We start from the raw sequence: 8,402 nt of genomic DNA, 5'->3' as shown, positions 1-8,402 counted from the left end.
ATCTACCTTCAGTTTTACCTGTATAGGATTTAGAGGAAGATTATTTAGGGATTTAGATATGAGTCCCAGCTGGGGGAATGTGCTGCTAGCCAGTATTTAGCAGTTTCAATTAGTTTACCTTCCCTCATCCTTCCTTGAACCTGTTTCCTTCTCCCTGTTCCCTGAAACCATTAAATCGTTTGTTCTTTGGATATGAGCCTATATCAAGTTAACTTGGGCCATACTCACCATCTCTCACTTCACTAAGCCAAGTTTTCAATCAAGGCTGCAGATGAAGCTGTTGCTGTTCTAAAAGCCTGTGGTCTGATCTGAAGAAGACCAAGCCTTATTTATCCTATCCTGTCGGGGGGAATATTTATACAGAAAAACTTATTATCTCAACGGGTTTAGTCCCTCTCCATTTACCATCTTGGCCCAGAATTTACCAAGCTTGAATAGCCTCCATAGCCAGCTCTGAGGGTGTTCTTTTAACAGTTTCCAACTGCTTCCAGTGTGGGGGAGGAAGAAGAGAACTCTATTCGTCCCTGGCCCTCACATCCAGTTAAGCTTGCCTGCTTCACCTCTGATCTGGGACTGGGAAAAAACCATTGCCAATCTGACCCAAATTCAACAGTTTGGCCTCTTTCTTGCTCTTGACCCATAGACTCTATGTCAGTAGCAGGAAACTTAACATCAAATGTACTTTGTATAGGAAACAATGTCAGTGTTGTAGATTCTATCCTTGTTCCTATTGGTGTTATTATGTTTTTCTCTTGGGTACTGACATTTCTTGAATTGAATTCCTTTAAATGCATTAACTCAGAATTTATTCCAAAGGCAGCTCTCTTTGGAGTTTCACAGGCTTGAAAGTGTGCTATGTCATGATGTAACTCCTCCTGCAAAGCTAAGCTTGGAAAGAATTCCTTAGCAGTGGGATCCAGCTGCAGGGTCCCTTTGTCATTGTAGCAACTTGATGTTTTACTTTCTCTTTCAGCTTCTCTAGCTGTTGATGGAGGAGAGGTTGTGCCTGTGTCTGAGAAGTTTGCACTTTCCTTCTAAATGGTCTGCAGGAGCTTATCTTCCTTGCCTTGTTGACAATGTCTGTCTTCATGAGATCCCCATCAGAACACCCAACTAAATTCATTGGATTTGTTATGTTGCCCTGCTGTACTATTGATTTATTTAAATGATCCACAATCTTAATAAGTAATGATGTTTCCTCTCTAATACAATCAGAATTGATTAATGTTATTTCCTTTGAACTTAAATAAAAATGTTTTGTAGATATAAACACTTTTCTATCATCACTTCCCACATTACTGATTTTATCCCAATAGAGCCTCTCTTTTATTTCTATTATATCATTTTCCATCTGCCACTCTTCCTCGGTCTTTCCCTTGTAACTTTGTGTTATATCTACAAGCCCATAATTCATGACCTCTTCTCTCAGTTTCTCTTTTCCACCTTTCTCTGTCTCTTCATTGCCATAACCCTTGTCTTTTACTGCAACAAGTAATGCTGCTTCCTTGGTTCATAAGTTAGTGCATGGTCTATCTCCTTTGGTGACATATTCTTCCATTTTGGACAGACTAGGGGAACTATTGAAGCTAGAACAGGTATGGTCACAACATCTTATTTTCACACTGCTGCTATATTTGGTGTTACTTTCCTTGTTATTATTGTTACTATTATATCTGGAATTGTAATAGGTATTGCTCCTACTGTTGTTATTATAGCTATTCTTGTTGTTAAAATTAATCCGTGATTTGAACCAGCAATCCTTTACAATGTGTCCTAATTTGTGGCCAAGGAAACATTTTTTTACCCTGTTTGTTGTTGTTGTTGTTGTTGTTGTTGTAGTTTTGCCTAGACCTACTCTGGCTCCTTTGATTTTGTGATATTAGAGCCATGTTCTTGATTTCCTCAATTTCCTTTGCTTTTTTGTGCCTCTTTAAGTTCTTTCTTTAATTCTGCAATTTCTTTATCTTTTTATGTGGTCTTAGACTGTTTGGGTTCAGTTTCCCTAAACTCGTGAACAAAGGCGGCAGTCTTCCTAAGATCTTCAATGGACATGGTCTCCCACTTTGGGCAATGCAAATTGAAGTATGTCTGTATGGGAGTTGCACTATCCTTTACAAATTGATGCTTAATGTGTTGTACCTTCAGTAGTCATGTCCCTAAAGCCAAGAATGGTCTCTCCAGCTTCCACAAGCCTAACCAAATAAAGGCTTGGGTGCTCATCTTCCCCATGCCTTAAATTTTCAAATGAGCTCCATGAATTGGAGCAACGTGCATGGATGCACATTGCTTCAGTCAGGTCCTCTCTACATCTTTTCAGATATGCCATATTGGCATGGGAAGATATCTTTAGGTACTGATATTGTTCTGGCCAAGAGGCTTGGTTGAGGTTGTTCCTAGTCTCTGCTATGAACTTTGCTTTCTCACTCAGGGTGTATAATTCAGACAAAAGCAACTCCAAGTCTTCAAAGGTGGGATTATACAGATGGACAGCTCTTTTATACTCTTTAATTGACGTAGGGATATTGATGTAATATTGGGAAACCTCCTTTTCAAAATTTCTAAATCACTCCCAGAGAATGGTTTATCTTAACCTTACCTTAACATGCACAATCCCTGAATCTGGCTGAACCATAGTCCTATTTGTAATGGGCTAAATAGTCACAGCAGCTGCTTCAGCTCCTGCAACTTCTTGTTCAGTATCTGTTTATCTATGGCCTTTTGTTTGTTGGCTTCCTTATCAGTTAAAACTGTCCCCTGAATTACTTTGAGCTGTATGATGGTCCTTGCATCTATCTCCTTGCCTTCCCTCATTTGTTTGTTTATCTCTATAAATGTCTTCATTTGTTCAATTAAAATCTCTATAGCTGGGTTGGTAACTTCTGTCTTCCCAAAAGTGAAACTTAAAAACTTCCCCAATAGCACAAAATCCCCATAGAATTATACAGTCATAGCCATTCATGATGTTATGTAGGCCAGAGCTTCTCCCAGGGGTATGGCCAGCCATTGGCATGAGTCATACACCCTTAAGATTTCCATAAAAAATTGGGGAATTACAACTAGCCACAAGTTTGAAAAACCCTGCCAAACTCTATAAATAAGTATTGAACTGCTCCCAAAAGTTATAAGCATTCTGGTCAAAGTGTTTGCCATGATGTCAGTTTCTTTCCCAGGTTCAAAAAACCTAGTCTGGCTCCCCAAACTGTTGGATTTGGGTCAGACTGGCAATGGTTTCTCCCAGCCCCAGATCAGAGGAAAAGCAGGCAAGCTTAATTGGATGGGAGGGGCAGGAGCGAGTAGAGTTCTCCTTCTCCTCTCCTACACTGGAAGCAGTTGGAAACAGTAAACAGAACACCCTCAGAGCTGGCTATGGAGGCTATCCAAGATTGGTAAATTCTGGGCCAAGATGGTAAATGGAGAGGGACTAAACCCCTTGAGACAATAACTTTTTGTATAAATTATTCCCCCACAGGATAGGAATATATGAGGCTTGATCTTCTTCAGATAAGACCACAGGCTCTTAGGACAGCAACAGCTTCATCTGCAGCCTGGATGGAAAACTTGGTTTAGTGAAGTGAGAGATGGTGAGTATGGCCCAAGTTAACTTGATACAGGCTCAATATCTAAAGAACAAAAGATTTAATGATTTTAGGGAACAGGGAGAAGGGAATAGGTTTAAGGAAGGATGAGGGAAGGTAAACTAATTGAAACTGCTAATGGCTGGCTAGCAGCACATTCCCACAGCTGGGGGGGGGGTGTGTAAGGGTGAAAAAGGGGTTTTAAGGGTTCAATATATTAAAAGATGGTCTCCAGAGGGTTGAACTATTATCAATCCTCAATTAAAAATAATCTTAAGTCAAAATTTGACTTTTGTGGAAATTTTATTTTCAATTAGGAAGGTTGAAGGTAGGGAAAATTGATAGAAACTCTAAGTAAGATCTTAGAGGCCCCAGCAGAGGGGCACAGAGGTTAAATAAAAAAGGCTTCTAGCCACAAGGCCTTTTACAATTAGAGAGGCAAGAGAGGCCTCCCTGAGGGTAGAGCCTCCAGAAATGCCAAGGGAAGAGAAAGAGAGTCAGCCTAACTTACCCATGGGGCAATTCAAAGGGAAGCACTCTCACTAGGGTCTCAGCATTACAACACTCCTCCATGAACCAGAAGAACTTCTTTATTAGCAGTGTTCTTCACCAAAGAACCCAGCTGACAGGACCTTCTCCTTTTAAAGGGGTCACTTATGCATCACTTCCTGTGCCTCCCTCCTAATTTGCATGTCCAATCTCAATAGATGATTCTCATAGACCACACAGGGGGAGAGTCAGTTGATTCTTATTCGTCACTCACTCCAGCACAGGTGGGTTAGGACCTCCCAAAATTGGAGGTACTCTCACCTTTGGTGATTAAATCTAAAGATGGGCAGTGTAGACAATCTAATTATCACAGGGGAATGTATATTGAATGGCTGGACTCCTATCTAAACCCCTAAATAATCTTCCTCTAAATCCTATATGGCTAAAACTGCAGGTAGATAGTGGATCTTGCTTGAAGGTCTATCTTGAAGTTAGCTATCAAAGTAAAGCAGCCCCTGGCTGTCAGAGACTGAATGCCTCAGCCCCTGAAGCTACAGAGTGTGTACCAAGAGCTAATAGCCAAGAGCCAAGAAAGAAAGGTGACCTGGCTTTCATACCAGATCTCCAGCTGCCTTTAACTGCCCTTTCCCTTGGAGTTCAGGGGAGCATTATGGAATTCTGTGATGTAGCTTTAATCCCTCTCAGGATCATGGATATTACACAAGGCATCTGTCAGACCTGCCCCACCATTACCTGAGAAGAGAGGGAATAAGTGTTCACATTGAGCTGCTGGACAGAGGAGGGAGGTATGCATTAAAAAAAAGGTCTCAGGCATGGTGGAACATAGCAGCTTCCCTGTCCCCCCTCCTTAGCATGCCAGGCCATGCATGCCACATCTTTTCCACAATGGGTCTAGGATGCCCTTATATGGGTCTGAGATTACTTTTTTCTCTGGTTTTCAGTCTGTTCCTGGGTAATAGAAAACTCTCTAGGTGGACAACTCTTATTCTCACCAGTACCTCTTGTTTGAAGGAGTCTTTCTCTATCTCTCTATGTCTACTTGATCTGGATGAATTATTCTCTCTGCTTTTTTCTGAGTTTCTCAATCAAAATTCAATCTGGTGCATTTTACATATTTGTTTGGTGGGGTTTATGACAAGGATCTTCAATGCTTTGCTTCTTGCTACTCCACCAGTTTGGATCCACTCCCTTTTGCAATATTTAAAGACATAGAAATAGGTTTAAGAAAGTGAAAGGTGAAAATTAACTGCATTTTCAAGGTCTAGAAAAAATTGCAGCTTGAGAGGATAAGAGGATAAAGGGAGTGGGAAAGTAATAAGTTTTGGATCAAGTGATTACTGTATAAAAATTATAAAAAGAGAAGAACATAATAGGGATAGTCAACCAGGAAAGACATTAGGAAATCAGAAGTTGTGGTAAGCATGAAGAGATGTGTCAAGAGAAATAAAGCATTATGAAAATTAGAAGAAGAAAAAAAATCATTAGGAAAGAAAATTTCAGACTTCATGAACAACTTTTAGTCTTGGTAAATCCAAGCTACCTCAGTTATAGTAGAAAATCAACATAAGGATACAGAAGATTAATTACTAAGGTACCTGCAGTGGTGATGGGTCATCAAAATTAATATAAAATTCTAAAGGATGAGGTCAGGGATTAATGTGGAGGGGGAAACTGCAGAAGCAAAATAACTTATCAGAAGATGATTGACAAAAGTTTACAAGGCCAAGAGAGACCATCTAATCTACTCCCCAGCCCCTATTAATGCAAGAGTGATGTGAGATCCAGAGAAATTAAGTGATAGCTCAAGGTCACATAAAGGAATAGAGATATTTGTCCTATCCGAATTTAAATTCCTTCTGCATCAATTAACAGGCAGTTATTAAGCTTCAGTTACATGTCTGAAAATGTACTAACTGCTGGGGATAGTTCATTTTTTTGTGTTTGTATTTTTAGAGCTTTCTAGAATGTTTAGCACATAGTAGGGACTTAATAATTATTATTGACTGACACTCACAAAGAGATAAAATTGTAATGAGGAAAACAAATAACACATTATATATTTCTATATATCTCTCTATATTTATTCTATACATAAACATAAATTGACACAGCTGAGAGATACTAATTGATTTATGTAATGCTATGAAATTTGCTAAACATCTTATATAGGTATCGTCACATTGTGCTTAAAAATTTTGAGTTAATTATAATTACATGAAATTAAATGAACAACAATAAGAATAAAAAAAGAAACAACTGTGAGGTTTTCCCTCATTTACAATAAATTGTGTTATGATTAAAAATGAGGAGGATGGCCGAGATTTGAAGGGAGAATAGTATTTTAATAAAAGCCATGCTGATAGGGATAAACTGACCACGCGCCTGTACGAAACCTATTCCAACCTCACCTCAGCCATTTACCTTTTTCTCTCTGCACACTCAGGTAGCTCAAGAGGAAGTTCCAAGTCACTTCCCCCTATTTTAAAAATCATCCCTCACCTTGAATACATAATCCAAAACAGGAAACCCTTTAGGGATCACGGGAAATGTAGTTCCAAGTATCCCAAGTGATTTTAAATGACACATAACCCCCCTGAGATCCGTTGAAAAAGACTGGTCTTTTTCAGTGGATCTTAAACCAAAAGAAAAGAGGACAAAAGCTAGCCGTGTTGACAAAAAGCCAATTTGGGGGCAGTCCCCCACTGGCATAAGAGTGTCCATTCAAAATAAATGCATTCAATTCGTTCAACCCCCATAGTTCAGATCAACTGTGCCCCAAAGTTCAAATTTGAGTCTTCATGATCCAGTGAAGGCTCTTCAGGCATCTTTTGGTGTCTCCACCAAACAGGTTTGTCATCTGGATTTTGGGGAGATGGCAAAATCCTTATCCTGAAATTACTTTCAAAGAATTTAAACTTTACATTATAGATTACAAAACATACATTTCCTTCTGAGAATTAACATTACCCCCCCTGAGGTTACTTCTAAAGGAGTAAAAATTGACTTGCAATATAGATTATAGTTCAGACATTATGATTATAAAAACTTAACACACACATCCCTGAGGAAAATTTTAAATGACACTTAACTCTCCTGAAAAGGTCAGCCAAGGATGCATGGCTAAGTGAGTCATGGGGGTGCATGAAATCAATTGGCAAAAGAAATAATAAAAAAAATAAAAAGAATAAAATTCAAAATAAAGGGAGAAAAAATTAACTTGTGAATGAAATGTAAAATGTGCAAAAAAATGTAGGGGAAATAAACAGGCCTTTGATCTAAGGCCCAATGAAAGAGATTTAAGCAGTTTGCTATAACCCATTTAGGGCCAGAACTACAGAAAAATTGCCATTTACTTTATATATAGAGAGGAATAATGGAAATGCCTTTCTTTGATCTGATTTTTACCTGCATCTTCTCAGGGAATGAGCCATTAAATGAAAGCCAATTTTAGGTGCTTCACTAGGAATTTAAGTTGAGGGGACCCACGTCCTCTAAAGTTTTAGAAAAGACTGAGACTCCAGGACTCAAACCCCAATTTTCAAGCCCTTCAAGTATTGGCATAGAACTCCTGCAATTCATGCATATCTTTTAGTCAACTATAGTCTCAAGGCTCTTCAAATGTTTGCATGAAGCTTATATCACTATAAAATAAAAAAAAAGATAAATAATGATTATATATGTACTTCCAGTACAAGATGAGAAAAAGGAAAAATCAATTTCTCTAATTAAAAAATGTTTTAAAAATCAAAATATATATATAGCTTAGAACTAGAAGGGTTATGCTACCCAAAAATGAGATTTTCTGTGAGAGAAANAAAAATAAAAAGAATAAAATTCAAAAAAAAAGGAGAAAAAATTAACTTGTGAATGAAATGTAAAATGTGCAAAAAATGTAGGGGAAATAAACAGGCCTTTGATTCAATGCCCAATGAAAGTGATTTAAGCAGTTTGCTTAAATTCAGGGCCAGGACTTAAGGGAAATGTCTCTCTCAGATCTGATTTACCATCAGCTTTTCAAGGAAGTGAGCCAAATAAATAACCAATCTTAGGTGCTGACTTAGGAACTTAAGCCGAGGGGACCCACATCCTCTAAAGTTTTAGAAAAGACTGGGAATCCAGGACTCAAACCCCAATTTCCAAGCCCTTCAAGTATTGGCATAGAACTCCTGTAATTCATGCAGATTCTCAGTCAAATCTCTGTAACCATGTGGCTCGGCACTTCTCCTGGAATCAGAGAGGCATTAAATCACAATCCCATAGTCTCAAGGCTCTTCAGATGTTTGCATTAACCTTATACCGCTGTAAAATAAAAAAAAA

At 38.5% G+C, this 8,402-nt stretch overlaps 1 pseudogene; it reads left to right on the top strand.

Annotated features, from left to right (window-relative positions):
* Positions 1-3,224: 3,224 nt before the first annotated feature.
* Positions 3,225-8,402, top strand: part of LOC123252889 — a 27,232-nt pseudogene continuing 22,054 nt past the window's right edge.

This window comes from Gracilinanus agilis, chromosome 1, assembly GCF_016433145.1.
Source record: "Gracilinanus agilis isolate LMUSP501 chromosome 1, AgileGrace, whole genome shotgun sequence".
Taxonomy (NCBI): Eukaryota; Metazoa; Chordata; class Mammalia; order Didelphimorphia; family Didelphidae; genus Gracilinanus; species Gracilinanus agilis.
The sequence above is the reverse complement of the archived record's forward strand: the minus strand, read 5'-3'. Positions and strand labels throughout refer to the sequence as shown.